Raw genomic sequence first — 15,915 nt, forward strand, 5'->3', positions numbered from 1 at the left:
TATGAACGTACTTTTACCTGGCTTGTTTTGTTCATTGAGACAATCATTTCATGAAACATGGTGATCGCTCGACAAATACGGTCACGTAAGACATCGTCACTTGCGTCAATCGGCCAGTGTCGTCTGAAATAACCCCAAAGCCCCGCTGTCCTGTGCAGCTACACCAAGCATAGTGCGCGCAGTACCAACAGCCACATACGCATGTTTACGTGTGCTTTCGTAACTTCCACTGTTCGTCCCACCATTTCTAGGGCCTTCAAAAGAATGTGCCCTAAATTTAAGCGCAATTAGCTCTTTCGGCAAGCTTATCAACTCTGCCTAATTTGCGTTTGATTTTACCGCCCTCCGCCAAACGCAGACTTATCGGGTATGCCATCATAGGTTCTGTTGCGGGACATGAGCTAGTGGGTCGCATGGCCATCCCCTTTTTTCGTAATTATGTAGCTTATTTGAGCGAAGTTTACGTTAAAAGTGGTGTCAGTACGATTCTAACGAGGCAATCTCTTGAATGAACCAAACGTGCGTTTTCTCTTCATGGCTCTTTTAATGAATGTCACAGTTCTGGCATGTTGTCAGTTGCCTAATGACCCGGATAAGCCCGTCAGCACTGCTCACGGCACTCAGAAAAATCATTCTACAATTCAGCGCTAGCGGAGGAGCTGCTGCTTTTGTGGTGGACACGGAGCAAGAAAAAGACAGGAGGACATTACCTGGCCGCTTCCTTGGGCGGCGAGATAACGTCACAAGCGTTTGGCCGAGGTTAAGCTAGCGGCATGTGACACGCGAGAAAAAAAGGCGTGATCAGGCCACGATAAACATTTTACTGCACAGCCCCTGAATGCATCGAGGGCGCTATTATTTTCTCCAATAGAAGCAGTTACACTCTTCTTCACCGTCACAGGTTCGAAGCTTCGAAGTTTTCGAAGGTTCGAAGTTTTTCATTTTGACATTAGAGGGTTTCAGGTGACCGTTTCTGACAGTCGGCTCCCCTCTAGCGGAAGCGTCATTGCGCATGCGTGGCGCGCTAGGGCGCGAGCGGAGGCACCGGAGCGGGCCCCCCTCCGCAAGGCGGGGTGAGGCTATTTAGCGGACCGTCGCGGCAGCTTACGCTACCACGCGCAATTTCAATATGGATTCAGCCAACGAGACGAGTGCGCTACGGCGACTCCGTTTCTGCAGTGTAAACACAAGCGACGAAACCGCGAAAGCGCTTCCGATTAGGCAAAGGTGCCACACACCTCAACGAGATTTAGAACGGAAGCGAAGGACGTCGATCGAAGTGCGAGCGTGCTTCTATGCAGCGCCGAGAAAGACAGGCTTGTTTGGCCTATTCACACGTTTAACGGCTTCTTTTAAATTATTTAAGAATATTATACCTCGTCGGCGGATACATTGTATAAAAAGGTAAAATAGGGAACTGAACAACGTATTTTAATTTATTTGAGTGACCAAATACCAGCGGCTATATTTTCTTCGGATAACATTTTGGTATCCCCGTCGGGTGAGATACGGTTAACGCTTAGCGGAAAGTGTGTCTGCTGCTGGCGCTCTGGTCGCGCTTAGCGGGCCGCCGGCAGCGGCGCGGATCGTCAAATACGGTCAGCTAAAGCTCTATTATCTTGTAGCTGGCCCGCGGCAGCCGCAATGAACTGTTTTTCTTCCTATATATATGGCTCCATGGCCGTGGCTTGGGTCACAGGAGATGCTCAACTGCGGGAGGCGTTTCGCCTTCGCATTCGAAGCTCGCCTGCCTAATTTGTGTAGCACCCGCCAGGTCATGAGAGGTGCGGGGATGCAAGGCCACTGATTGCCAATTCGGCACCCTGTCTCAGAGCCATCGGCGCCCACATGATGCAACGCCGGCGCTGACCATAGGCCTTCTGTCGACGTTGGTGCCTCCACAGGCCCGGGAGACTCGCCTGTTGCTCAATAAAGGCTGCGAAGCGATATTACGGTAAAAATTCAGAGGCCTTCCACTACCCTGAAGATGGAAGACCAGCGATGCTTTATTGTTGAGAAAGGAATTCAACAACATTTAATGCTTGCGTGGGAGCCTGCTAATTAAAAAAAGTGTTCTTGGAGTCATGTTAGCTACTTATTATCATTAAATTATTATGAGGTAGTTTTGATCAAGCAATAATTACAACCATCTTTTTTGTCCCCGTACTCTCTCAGTGAACGGCCATGTATTGAAAGCAGACGGGCATTATGTAAAATTTACAATTTCACTTTTATTGTGTAATTATGCCTACTAAATAAAACTCGATGTAACGATAGAGGCTTCTTCGTGGCCAATTTCTATATATTTTTCTCTTTGATTCCACGTAAGATTGGGAGCTACACAGCATTTACAATAGCATTGGAGAAGAGAATTGATATTTTACGTGGTTCTGTTGAAGAACGCAGGTTTAGTAGGAACCACCAATAATCAGCTTCGTTGTAAAAAGAATTCTTGAATGCAGCATATCAACTAAAAGGAACCTAACCGGAATTCCAGCCGGCCAAGTGGGTGCCACCGCGTAGTTTTTTTGAACGAATAAAAGCCAGAAATAACGGAAAAAGTGGCCAAGTGCAGATGTTTACCGACCCAATCAATTGGTAATCGGCCTTGAAATTTAGGTAAGTTGAATTCAGTCACAATGAGAGATAACAAACTGTTCCAGCGATTATAAACTCCAATGCCAATTACCTACTGTACAAGTTCAAAACAAACTTAATGCGTGTAAAATTATGTGTTTGTTCAAAGCGCCCAAATACGATTGGGGAAGGATGAAAAACCGCAGGCGATATGATTGACGGGTACATTAAAACCGCTCTCTATTACTTCCTTGGAGTTGAAGTTGCTGTGGCGTTGTTTCCACTAGCGCATTACATAGGTATCCTTATGTTCAACAATTCAATGCATAATCCAATGGGTGGTACGATGAAACTATGCCACTGAAGCCCGACTTATTTGAGGTGGGGCTAGAAAATTCAAAGCCTACGAATATTTGTACCAAGAGCTATATTAACGGTGGACAGGGAAGAGAAATGCAGCTAGGCCGACTTAAGAACTACACAAAACCATGGTAGTTCGAAACAAACGTCTCCAGAGGCATTTCATCTGGGTGGCAAACATTAAACTTTATTCACGCTCCCTATAGTTATGTTTTTAACTCAGAGTCCCCTAGGTAATTTCCGTTAAAACCAACCATCTTTTTTCCGGTAAAACCAACCATCTCCGCTTTTTAAGCTCTAAGCAGCGAAGCTTTGCACGTTCGCCAAACGAAAAAGTGGCTTGCTTGCAATAAATTATGTGATGTTCGAAAGAAAGTACGCGGGAAGCGACGAACAAAATTAAATGAAAAAGTGCGGAAGCAGAAAAATTCAACCAGGCGAAGCAGGATTGCAGAAAGCATGCAAAACACAAAAATGCAAGAAGGCACAGCTTTCTAACAAAATTTATATATCTAACCATGAAGATGAGCGTCATTGTGCATACTTGGGCCTAATCTATCCGAAAATACTGCTTTTGCCCTAAACGCTACTGAAAAAGTTGAAACCTTCTCCTAATAGAACTAATGTTGCGCTTTAGTACCGCTAAGAACAATGGTGCCAACTCCTCTGAAACGTCCAGACAGTTAGTTAGAAGACTGTTTCTAAAATTGTTTTGCCTCAGTTAGTCCAGCCCACTTTCTCGAGGTAGCTATTTTTCACGACCAAAAAAACCTTCCGAATATCTTGGAGCATATTTTTCGCTCTTGTGTCGGTAACGAAATCTGTTGTAACGCGCAAAAAGCTCAAAAAAAATATTTACTATCCTCAGACAGCTACAACTCGAACACGTGCAAGCCGGAGGTCCACAGCCAGCAACTATGATTGTGAGTAATAATCGTGGTTCCTGTATAATACATGCGCACGCTGCTCATCATTAATTCAAATGTTTGCAGACACCCTCGCGTGGAAGCGAAGAGTAGTCGTTCCAGCGGGAGTAAAATTTACGAATAAGCTAGCACAAATTTTTTGTAGTTATTTGGTATTCTTTTCTCACAAAACTAGCTTGGTACGACGGTGTTTTCGTTCCTTCTCGGTCCCTGATTTGTCGTGGTATTTTTTGCTATGTATTGTCCATTGCACAGCGAACAAATGCATGCAAAGATCAGAAGCTACAAAGATCGCATAAAAAACCCTGAACGCATTCACAGTTGAATAAATTTTAGGGTTGCTGGAAGCGAAGGCATTTGCATTCTCCATTAAACAGCGAACGAAAACACAGTTGCCGGAATTGAGAAACATGACGATACTGGTGCTGCTGCGGCACAAAAAGTAGAGGATACGGTTTATTTTCCACGGCTGGAATGTACAAATAACAAAGGAGCTGAAGAATATTTTACAATGTATGCATTTCGTCTTGAGCGTGAGGGCCTAAACAAACCAGAAATAGGTTGGGCGCGCGCCAGAGAATAAACACAACTTCAAATTCAGTTCATTTTGCATTTTATATATAAGAAAGTATAGCGTGACGGCAGAAAAAAAAACTAAAATACATCAGCCGCGCTGGCTATCATGCCCTTTACAAAATAGTGACGGCAAGCAGTGTGTGTACAAGTTCACAACTTTCGGTGCGGCAAAAAACGTGGCAACAAAGAAAACTCCAATCTGTATGAAGGTCTAAAAACCCAGAACAGGCAGGGAACAGGACAGACAGAAACGTGATATTACAGTAAAATCGACTGCTAAAGTAGGATATTTTTCACGTCACTGTTGTAAAACAAAACGAAGATAAAGAAATCAGTTAAACCAAAAAATTTCAAATAGCCCAAAACTCGATAACACACAAAATAAAGTGCTTAAAAAGGTAAATCAATGTGCATTGGACTTAAAATTAAGAATTGAGAGAGGTATTTATCAATGATTATATCCGGGAATGCATACAATTTTGATCAATTTCACTCACTCACGCTTGCTACAAGAGCATCATGGAAGCGGGGGACGGTTCCCTGTCTTCTAACTAGCACTTTATTTTGAATGTGGACAACTTTCGTTTCTATTATATGTACCGAGCCATTTTTAACACTTACGGAAGAACAGTGACACTTTGCAGCTCTGTTGTTAGAGGTTATATTAGTAAAACCTGCATCTGTTGCTCGGACGATAGTTTTATTAAGCATGTTTCCTAAGACCCCCCCCCCCCCCCCCTGACCACCCCGTGGTTATGGAAACTTTGTAATGAAACTTTGGGATAGTCAAGTACACAGGGATTACTCGCTAGAGCACTTTCGGACACTAACTGCCCAGCAAGACGGCCTCAAGTGCCAACGCAGGATCAAATATCAACTGCAAACATCAAGCGATTAAAAACAACTAAAATCGTTTACCAGAAACGAGCCAAACATCTGAGCTTGAAGTTATACGGGTTCCCTTGGCAGTTCTTCTCAAGCTCAGACAACTAGCGATAACTTGCCGCCGAAAAAATTTGCCATCATTTACAAAGAAGGTTCAGAGAAGCTCGAAAGCTTTCTACATCAAAGCCGTGCCAATATTGCGTGAAACTTTTGCTAAAAGTACGTACATCCTTCGCTTGAAGTGCGTCAATCGATCGTCAACCTTCCAAAGGTCAAAATGCTAACGAAGAACGAACTCATGCGACGATTTTACGCGCACTGTATAGACACACCTACGAATGATCTAAATTTATACTGATATCTATTTTGAGATAAAAATATACTGCTGCACTCATTCTTGATGATCGATGCGTGTATTGCTTTATCTAAAACGTATTTCTTGCCAGTTTAGAGTAACCGTATTCACGCAACTGCACCCGGCATACGCGCACTCGCTGAGTCCAACAAGGTTATCAGAGCGTTTGGGTCGACCAAATGATCTATGGGGAAATGCATGAGTTTTTTGACTGAGACCCAGCGGTGCCAAAAAAAAAAAGTTTTCGCTTTAAAAGGTATTCCTGTGGCATCCTGCATGGCTTTTCGTTTTGACCTCGCGCGATTCAAACGTTCGTGAGTCATTTTGGTGCGTGATCGGGGATTTCCTGAACTCGATTCAGCCCTTCCAGCTTGGAGCAAACTATTCGTGTCTGCTCAGAATGCTTCAGGTTGTAACGCGCCTTATTCGCGTTGGACTCGGCATCGGCTGTCATCCTCTACAGGACTATTTTTCTTGTTTTGATGAATCGCTCTTGTTTCGTTTTCCAATTTGTGTCGCAGAAGAGCATTCCGGCGAAGAGTGATTTTCTGGCAGTCCTCAGCAAAAAAATAAACTTTTATTGACTAAAGAAACAGCCCATAGGGCTTGCAATTGTCAAATGCGATTATGGACTCACAAGGGGACAGTTTGGTTTCACTGATTCATTGTTTACTTAGTTATTATGTGGCACTTATTAGACCTCTTAATTTTGCAGCTTTATTTTGACATCAAACCAGTTCCTTCTTTCTTCAGTTAAGCATTCTCCGCTCTTTGACGTACAGTCAGAAAGGCAGTTACAACGATCGGGAGTTTGAGCCGGCTGATGTCATCGATGTTTGTAATTCGTGCGGTAAATATATTAACGTTCACACCGTTGATAGGCATGCATCAATCTAAGCTTTAAATTGTTACAGGGCTGTCGTATTTTTTGGCGCAGTAAGAACAACTTTCTGTAAGATGTTGCGGTTGGCTTTGATGATTTGGAGGGAGCGTGACTGAATCTAACCGTTTAGTAAAGTAGGGCCTCGAGTCGAAGCAGAGCGTGGGAGCGCCAACTTTAATTTGACCTGCATATTTGCAGTAGAAGCTTTTTAACACGTAAAGGAATTTAACAATGGGAACTTTTTAGGTTTCTTGTTTTCGCGTGCTCAACAGCCGAGGATGGCTGCGATTACAGAGGTTTTGCAGGATTGTCTATAAAACCTAAAAATATTCGCTCTTGTCTTCACAGGCAGCACACGCTTTGTCCAGCCTCAGGATTAACGCAAGCTGACATAAGCGTGTTTCTTCTTTTCCGTACACGGCTTCCGAATTTTGTTTCATCTAGCATCTTCCTTTGTGCTCCATGATATACCCCCGTCCAAGAAACAGTTCTCTTCTTTACGTGGGTCTTGTTATCTTTTTTGCCTGTAAATAGCAAACAACCTAACCCTAGAAAGAAAGACCGAGGGGCCAGGAAAGCTGAGCCAGCAGAAGCGACCAAGCAAGGCTTGTAGTTTACCTGAAGGACAGGAGGATAACAGCCCTAGAGAAGCATTTTGGCGGCGTCTCTGCTCTGATGGTTTGTTTTGTTGTATCCCTAGCAGCTGAAATGGCTTTAGCAGTGCACCTTTTAGTGGCTCATCGGCCTACCAGGCATTTTGTGTTCGTTTTTCCCGCAAAAGCAGAATCAGCTACCACGCTGTCGAAACAATGACGATGACGGAACGTGAAGCTTTTCGAAATAAACTTCAACACCAAACGAACCAACTTATAAGCGAGCGAGCACCCATCCCACCATCTTACCATACACAGAAGGTATTTCTTATCGTGATGGTTTGCTCGGCTGCAGTTGTGCCGTCTAGCTCCTTACTGATATGGGCATTTCATGGCTTGTCCTAGCGCTCAACCACCATCGTCGTTGGATGAAGGGGTGCATTTTTATGTAATTTTAAACACCCATGCGGCCCTCTCCAAATCTAAACTGCCTCGATCGTGCGGTAATGGTGCAATCTGATTGATGTCGGCTTCATAACCCGAGGAACCCAGTTTCCATTCCGACTACGGGAAGCGTTTTAATTTTTTTGTCACTTCACCCATGGTCATCATTAGAGTCATGGAAAGTTTCTTTACTGCTGTGCCTTTTTGGTTTACTACAGCTACTTCAGCGCGGAGCTGAACGCTTCGCTTTCAAATTACTCGTGTCCAATTTGGCACTACGGGGACAGGGCATTACCGCATTCACAGCTAGTGCTGTGTGTCCATCCAATAGGTAGAGAAAAAAATCACCTCAACCACGGAAAGCTGCGCGCCCACGTCCTGCGACACACTCTAGAGCGCGCGGATAATAAGTCGCGTGGGTACAGGTTCGTTGCAGCGGAATGGCCTCTAAACATGCTAATATTGGCTGCGTAGTATAGCATACACCCGCAGACTCAGATCCGCAGGCTCGAGCCAAACGCCGTTAGGCAGTTTACGAGTAGCGATGATGACACAGCGCAAGACTGGAAGAAGCACTCAGTTGCGTCCAATCAGAGAAAAACTTTCGCCTTTGACCGCCGTCTGAGGGGGGAAGAATGAAGGGGACTCCCATCTCACTTCTTCCCTTACCACCGTCTCGGGCTCAATAAAGTTATGCACTCACTCACTTTCGCCTTTGAGATTTATAAAAGCCGCTTGCTTAGCTGCTCTCGGTGCTTTTTGCCAGATTGCATTCAATATCACAAATTTTAAACAGCTCCACAGCTGACATATGCAACTAACCTGGGACTAAACACCTTATTTTAAATTCGAAAAGCTTTGAATAGCACAAGCACGGATTACGAGGCTGATGGGTGAAGATTAAAAAATATGATGCGATACTCAAATGCGTTTTACTTTGACCAAAAACAAAAGAGTTGAAAAAGATACTGACTCTTTTTCGCAGCTTTGTACGAAAATCCCGAACAGCCCATTTCTTATAACGCTTTTATTGTGACGTGATATTTGTACGACAAAGACAAAGTGAGAACGAAGGCATGGTCAGAGCAGCATTGTACAACAGAACCACAGATTGACCACCGCGCGACACTTCACAAAAATTTGGACAACCCCTCAACTTGTAGCAGGATTCATGCTGACGTCATAAAGCCATTGTTTCATTTACGACGTCAGGTATTTCTCCGCGCGCCGAAACTGGCAACGTTTTTCCTGCGGCCACTTGGTTAAAATTTTCAGAATTTTGTAAAAACAATGCAGGAAACAATATTGCGGAGCTATTTTTGTTGCAACCCAGCCAGCACTAACAATAGGAGCGAGAAATAGGCGAGAAAAGGAAGGCAACGCCATAAAAATACCCAGACAAATGCTCACAAAAACGCAATAACTTTCTTACTCTGGTTTCTAGTCTCAGTGTGAAAAGTGCGTGATGAGAAACAAGGGCTAGTTCACTGGTTTTCGGAGGCCAATGACTGGTTCGCCGACAATAAGATTGCCGAGTGAGAGTGCTCCCTAGGTCGCCTGGATTTCAGACGAAGGGAGCTTCAATGTTCAGAGACGGCTCCCACTCTGCATGTGTCGCTTTTTCTTTTTCTCCGGACATTGATGTACAAGCTTCCGGGTTCGGTTTTTACTTCCCGTGTGGTCCTGTGTTCTATTTGTTATTCTTTCGGACTTTTCCCGTGGCAGCACACGGCTGATTCTCGTTCAACCCGCCTCTTCCTTGTAACTTTCTTCTCTGCTCCCATGGTTCACGGCAGCTGATGTGAGGGTGTCTTCGCTGCCGTGAACTGGGCTATTTCTGCACAGTTATCGGCGGTGAAATTCCCCGCGTATGTGGTTGCAGTGTCCCGTACGGCCTTCGATAGAAAGCAATGTAAATTAAAATTACCGGAGTGAAGGTTTATTGCGCAAAGAAGACAGTTTTTGCCATGCGCGTATATTTTTTATCTACTGGTGATGAACCGACATAGGAAAACCGGTTTTGACTGGTATTTGCGTGTCCGCATCTGTATTCAGGTGCTGCACAGGCTCAATTGGGTCGTTGAACACAACCTCGCAGCGACGTAGGGTTCCAATGGCCGCCCCTCTCTGCAGTTTCATTTTTTTCAAATACGCGCTTCTTGTTTTGACCGTGTTTGTATCGTTAAAAATGTCAACTTCATGTGAAAACAAATGAATCTGTTTGTTCGTGTGTTTGTTTTTTGTTTGTTTGTATTTGTTTGTTTGTTTGTTTGTCTGTTTGTTTGTTCGTTTGTTCGTTCGTTTGTTCGTTCGTTCGTTCGTTCGTTCGTTCGTTCGTTCGTTCGTTTGTTTGTTTGTTTGCTCGCTTGCTTGCTTGCTTGTTTGCTTGTTTGTTTGTTTGTTTGTTTGTTTGTTTGTTTGTTTGTTTGTTTGTTTGTTTGTTTGTTTGTTTGTTTGTTTGTTTGTTTGTTTGTTTGTTTGTTTGTTTGTTTGTTTGTTTGTTTGTTTGTTTGTTTGTTTGTTTGTTTGTTTGTTTGTTTGTTTGTTTGTTTGTTTGTTTGTTTGTTTGTTTGTTTGTTTGTTTGTTTGTTTGTTTGTTTGTTTGTTTGTTTGTTTGTTTGTTTGTTTGTTTGTTAGGGGGACCCAGTCGGTGTCCGAAAAGAATCGCCAGACCAAACGCTCCTTCAACCTTTCCCCTTCACCGCTGTATTCCAGCCCCAGGTTACTTCTTCCCTCATTAGCTCCTCATTTGAAAAGGGTGTGTTTTTCAGCCCATGGTAATTCAATCTCTGCGCAAGGCATGACATTGTATCCAGTGCATGGCTGCTTCATGCACCCCGTAGATGAAAGTTTAGCAGGGCATTTTATGGCGCATTAGGGAAACTGATAGAAATGTATACGTTCTTCGGATACAATCATCCGATATTTGTCACCTACCATGCAACACCACCATGAACAATACCCAGTTTTCTTTAGTTGTTTCCTTGTGCATGACGGGAACCCGCCGTGTCATCTTGGCACGCGACACCCCTGCAAGCCCTACACGATGAAGAGCTCTTTCATCTGCGACGGCGTCCGACTTGGGGAACCGCGCTGGTTCGCAGCTACATAAGTTCTATGGACGGAAGTTCTGTTCGAACAATAGGACGAATAGATTATATAAGTAGCCAGTTGGTTCCGGGAACGTCTGGTTTGTTAAGCAAAAACTTTTCAAAATTACACGAATAGTACTGTTGCACACAATTCTCCTCCGCTTGAACGGCTTGGATGAGCCTGTGACTCCAGCTTAGAACTTGCTCGGACCCAAATTGCCAGTTCACATATAACTAAACCCTTACTGTATCACGTTTTGCATAGGTCCCAGTTGCTCGTCATTGGAAGAATTGGGTAACTGCAATCGAAACGCTCGGTGCAGAGGCAAGTTCCAGAGTAATAGATGTGAGGGAAATGCAAAGACTAGAGGTAGTGGTATTGTCAGTAAAATCTAAACCACCTGCGAAAAACATAAATTATCAAGTGCAGGAATTGCGAGTGTAGTGCCGAACGACATAAAAGGACCGGCTTTACGTTGTAAATCTCAAATCAAGATTACCCTTCTCTTTAGTTTATTTTTAAGTGCATCTCAGTACATCTGCATGTTTTTTGTACGTGTATCTGTGCGCGCGTATCTGTGCGTATTTGTGCACTTTTCAGGGGCCGCTTCTTCAACGCTACGTTGGCTTCCAGCTTCTTGCTGTTTGTCCTCCCAACCTGAACATTATTTTGACTCTCCACAACGAAGAAGCACTGAGTGGGGACTTACCAGTTCCCAATTAAAGCTTCTGGTTATAATAAGGAAACACGGGTTGAGTATGAAAGTTTTTATTCAAGCGAAAAAGCCGGTGTTTCTATTTACAGTGCCTTATAAGAGTCAATAGGCGACGCGTTGCATCGCCTATTACACCTGTTTCAAAAGCGCGGACAACAAGCCGACTACCGACACACGCCAAGACCCGCACAGAAAAGTAAGCATCTATAACTTCATAACAAACATCCCGCTGTAAGTCTTACAATAAAATTGAGATCAACGCCACAGTGGTAATAGAATCCTGTATGAAGTACCAGTCTCTCTCGAGGACACAGTTCTGCGGAGGAGAATATACAGCAAGCTAACTCGGACCCACAGAATATTTCACATGTTACCCACTATTAAATAAAAGCCGGATCTTTAAGGACTTTGCATTGCAAGCCGAAGTATGGTAGCGACCAGCCGCTTCCACGCAAGTGTTTCCTTCTAATCTACGGTAACCGTAACGCTTTAGAAAATATCCCGTGTTCATATTTTCAGCTCACAATACACAAAAAAACCTTTGGAGAACACACTTTTTATACAATATGAAATCCCGGATTGCAGATATATCCAACCTAACCTGAGAACTCTTCTTCTTGCACACGCAAAAACAAGCATAGCTGTATGTTGGAAAATACTGGTTTACAAAGGTCGTCGAACGGAATTTGGGCAGATTTTTAGTATCAAACACTTGCTCCTTACAAATCACCTGAATAAGTTTAACAGCAAATAATATCATCAAATAAAATCCGTATGTGTTTAAATGGTCGGCGCTTTTTTACCAGCTTGAAAGCCACACGAAAACACGCAAACAGACTTCAGTTCTTCACTCTTTCACGGTCTCGGGTACAAAAATGTATTCCTCCAGGTGCATAAATAAAATGAAGTTTCACAACAAGGGAGCAGTTTGCTACGCTTACTAACCCTCAATTGGTTAAACACTTTAAGCTATAAATTAGGCATATATGAGATTTGCTTTCGGTAAAAATATTCACGCATGCGATGCTTGGAAGCGACCACTCCAAAATGTATTCGGAAATACTTTTGTTGTGCTAGGTGTATTTAACAAATACCTTCAGAAGTAACAAGTCGGATTACAGGTTACACAGGAATGGTTATCGGAACTGTAAAATATGATATCGATAGCCGACACACGCGTGCATTCGTGCTACCCGTACATATGGATACCGTGCGCTTCAGTGCAAAGTCTTATGCAAAGCACAATATGTAGATGCGCGGAAAAAAACCTGAATGCCTGGCATAGGCATTCTTGCAGCGAGAAGCGCACACTAAGCCAAAAGTTTGTGGTTCATACTGCTTTCCTTTCTGAAATGTATCTACTGTAATCTCTCGAGTTAAACATAATTAGAGGCATCAAATATATAGGCATCGTAAAAGAAAGCCCAGTATAGTGGTTAGCGTCTTTGCACAAGCGAACTTACTTCCGACATTTTAGCCAGCAGCGTCCGAGGCATTGTTTTAGCGTACACGCTGTTTTTACCCAAGAACACGTATCCGTTTGTCGCCCTGCAATTGTAGTAAGAAGCTTTATAATATATATACACAGCGTTTGCTGTTATGAGGATCAAATTGCGTTAGTTTCCATCGGTAATCACAGTGTCTATGTACCCTCAGTAGTGATGCTATTTGACAAAGAAATATAAACAATAGGCGCAAATATATTGAGGTAGTCCAATGTTACATTCGGGAATGCTAACCCTTGTCCTCAATGCCCATGCTTTGTTCTGATGCTGTGTACTACTTTAACAGCAAAAAAAGCCAGAGACAAGTAAAAAGTTGCGATTTTGCTAGAATTTTGATACGTCCAGTAAGCAATCTACAGAAAGAAGACCCGGTTCGCTAACATTGGTGCCTCATTTCTAAGTAGACGCTTCGTGCTTTCCAAGGAGACACATTTACTCAGGTGCAGACACTACCGGCCCAAACACGTTTTGCTTCGGTACTACCAGCGTCTTAGCAGTCAACACTTTCGACTAATTCGGAGATGTTTATATTGCACGGTGAGTGGTGTTCTTGCCAGGATAGCCGAATCGTGCTTGGGGCCAGGAAGAATCTGCGCCATTTGTGTCGTAATATAGACACTTGGTTTCGTTGGTTTAACGCTGACGAAATAAATGAAGATATTTGATCTTTTTATTGCCTTAAGTGGTAAATTGGCACAAGTTAAAATAAACTTGTTGCTCCAAAATAAACCGCTTAATTATCACGTAATACAAACTTTGAAAGGCCACCTAGTGAGATTTGAAGCGATATCCTTGGAGGCCTGCGGCATAAAACACATGAACGTAAGAATATAAATGAATCGCAAACATTTAGCGCGAATATGTATTATATCAACATGTTACCAGGGGGAAAATGCGATAAATATATGCTAATTGATGAAGAAAATGGAGGAAGTAAAATTTACGTGTCCTGTTTTGATGTCTTTTTTTTTGTTAACAGAATACATGAACGCGTGCAAGTGCGAAACTGACTTTCTTCTTTACAATAATATACGGGTATCAAGTTACATTCCAGTCCTTTAAATGTGACGTGACATTTTGTTATATCCTCCCTGGTCACCAATAGTACAAGTATGACATTCTTTTTCTTGGCAGTATGGTCACATTTTGCGCATAATAAATTAAGGCTAAACCATTTATCGCATTCAATTTTTACAATTTTCACAATTAAGGTAGTTTAGTAAAAACTTAGGACAATAAACTGTGTGTTTTCTGGTGTTCATGACAAATTGAAATTAGTTACAACTAATGTGCTCCTAGCTGGTCAAAGGCAGCTACGCCAAGTAGAAAGTCAAATTTTTTACAAGATGTTGTACATAGCTTGTGTATGTGATTTTTCGTTTTTCGCTGCGGGCAGTGTAATCTATAATAGGGGGGGGGGTCTTCTGACAATGGCTTTATGGGCATCATGCTGAACCATACCAAAAGTTTTTAAATATTGAATAAATGCGAAGCCTTAAAAAAAATTCTACTGCCTCTACACATGCTTTGAACAGAACGCTGCACACCTTAGATCCCATCACCAATATCTCAGCACTTGTAAACCTATATTTTTTAGTATTATATGCCAATATCCTGCATAAGAATTTAAATTTGTAGTTTCTTCCTCAGAACCCGTTCGAGTAATAATTGCATGCGAGTCATAAGCACATTGAGCTTTTGCAATTGAAGCTGAGTACATACTTTAGCTGCAGTCACAGCCATACTCAAATCTGTAAAGCTAGTACTCTACATTGTTTATGTTTATGAGCAGTCGCAAGTAATCCATTTGGACCTAATAAATTATAAATAAAGCACCCCTACTTTATTTAAACTATGAATAAAAGGCCTTCACTGGTCTCTTCAACGAACCGTCTGAAGGAACACAATATTTTTACGTCCACCACGCCTGATGTCCAGAACTGAACTGTAACCGCTCAAAGTGTAATACACGTAGATGTTTATTTTCATAAAGCCTATACCCGCCTCTGTATAACATTTCTTCGGCAACTTTCAATCGACTGTTTTTTACGATTTGGTTATCCATGATAAATCTCATTGGCACCCAAGTTTACCATGAAAGCAAAAATTATCCGCATAAAATTTCAGACCCTACCTTAAACTTCTTTCAGAGATCATATTTGTTTTAGTACAATTTTGTGCCGGGTTAGGGTGACCCTATTCTTATGGAATATGCGCATATGAAGTTAACCATGTTTTATTCATGGCAATACGGACACATTTGCTACAAATCTATAAGCTTCGGAGTGTGTGGCTCTGCTGCTTTATACAAGGTTTCTAAAAGCAAAAACCACTGCCAGTAAGCTGCGCTGAAGCTTTGAGTGTTACTTGTTCTTTTTCATTTTTTTATAGGAGAGCACCTGCGCTGTACAGACAACTACGGCGGACGTTATGTTTACATTGTACCAAAGGAACATTGAAAACACTTCTGAATTCTACACAAATATGGGACTTACAGTGTAACAGAGGAAAACTTTGATTTCTTAACGGAATTTTTTGGGACGCCTTGAAAGTTTTGCGGAAGGCTCCAAGAGAACTTGAAAGATTTCACGGATTCACTACAAAGACTGGTATAGCGTCCACTGATGTTACATGTACCTTCGGAACTGTATCACTTTTAGTTCATTTTGATGGAAAAAAATTGTGGTGTGGGAGAAACATATGCACTTTTGCCCTCTACTCATCCTTTTAGTTGGGTTTTACAAGATAAATTCCCTTTTATTGTCTTGCTTGCGTAGTTACCGGAGGTACGTTTACTATGTGCAGAAATAAGAAAGGTGTCTTCAGGGATTGGTTGCGATGGCCACTTTGTTCAGATTCATGACACCATTGTTTCACAACTGGTTCCTTTATGATCATTATGTAATTTGAGTGTACCTTATGGCAAAGCTAAAATTCGGGATATCAGTTTCGTTGTTGGGCTCAATGATGCGCTAATTTTGTTCAAGTGTACCATGTGTATGA

Source organism: Haemaphysalis longicornis, unplaced genomic scaffold, assembly GCF_048455015.1.
Source record: "Haemaphysalis longicornis isolate Haplotype H1 unplaced genomic scaffold, Haemaphysalis longicornis Haplotype H1 scaffold_4, whole genome shotgun sequence".
NCBI lineage: Eukaryota > Metazoa > Arthropoda > Arachnida > Ixodida > Ixodidae > Haemaphysalis > Haemaphysalis longicornis.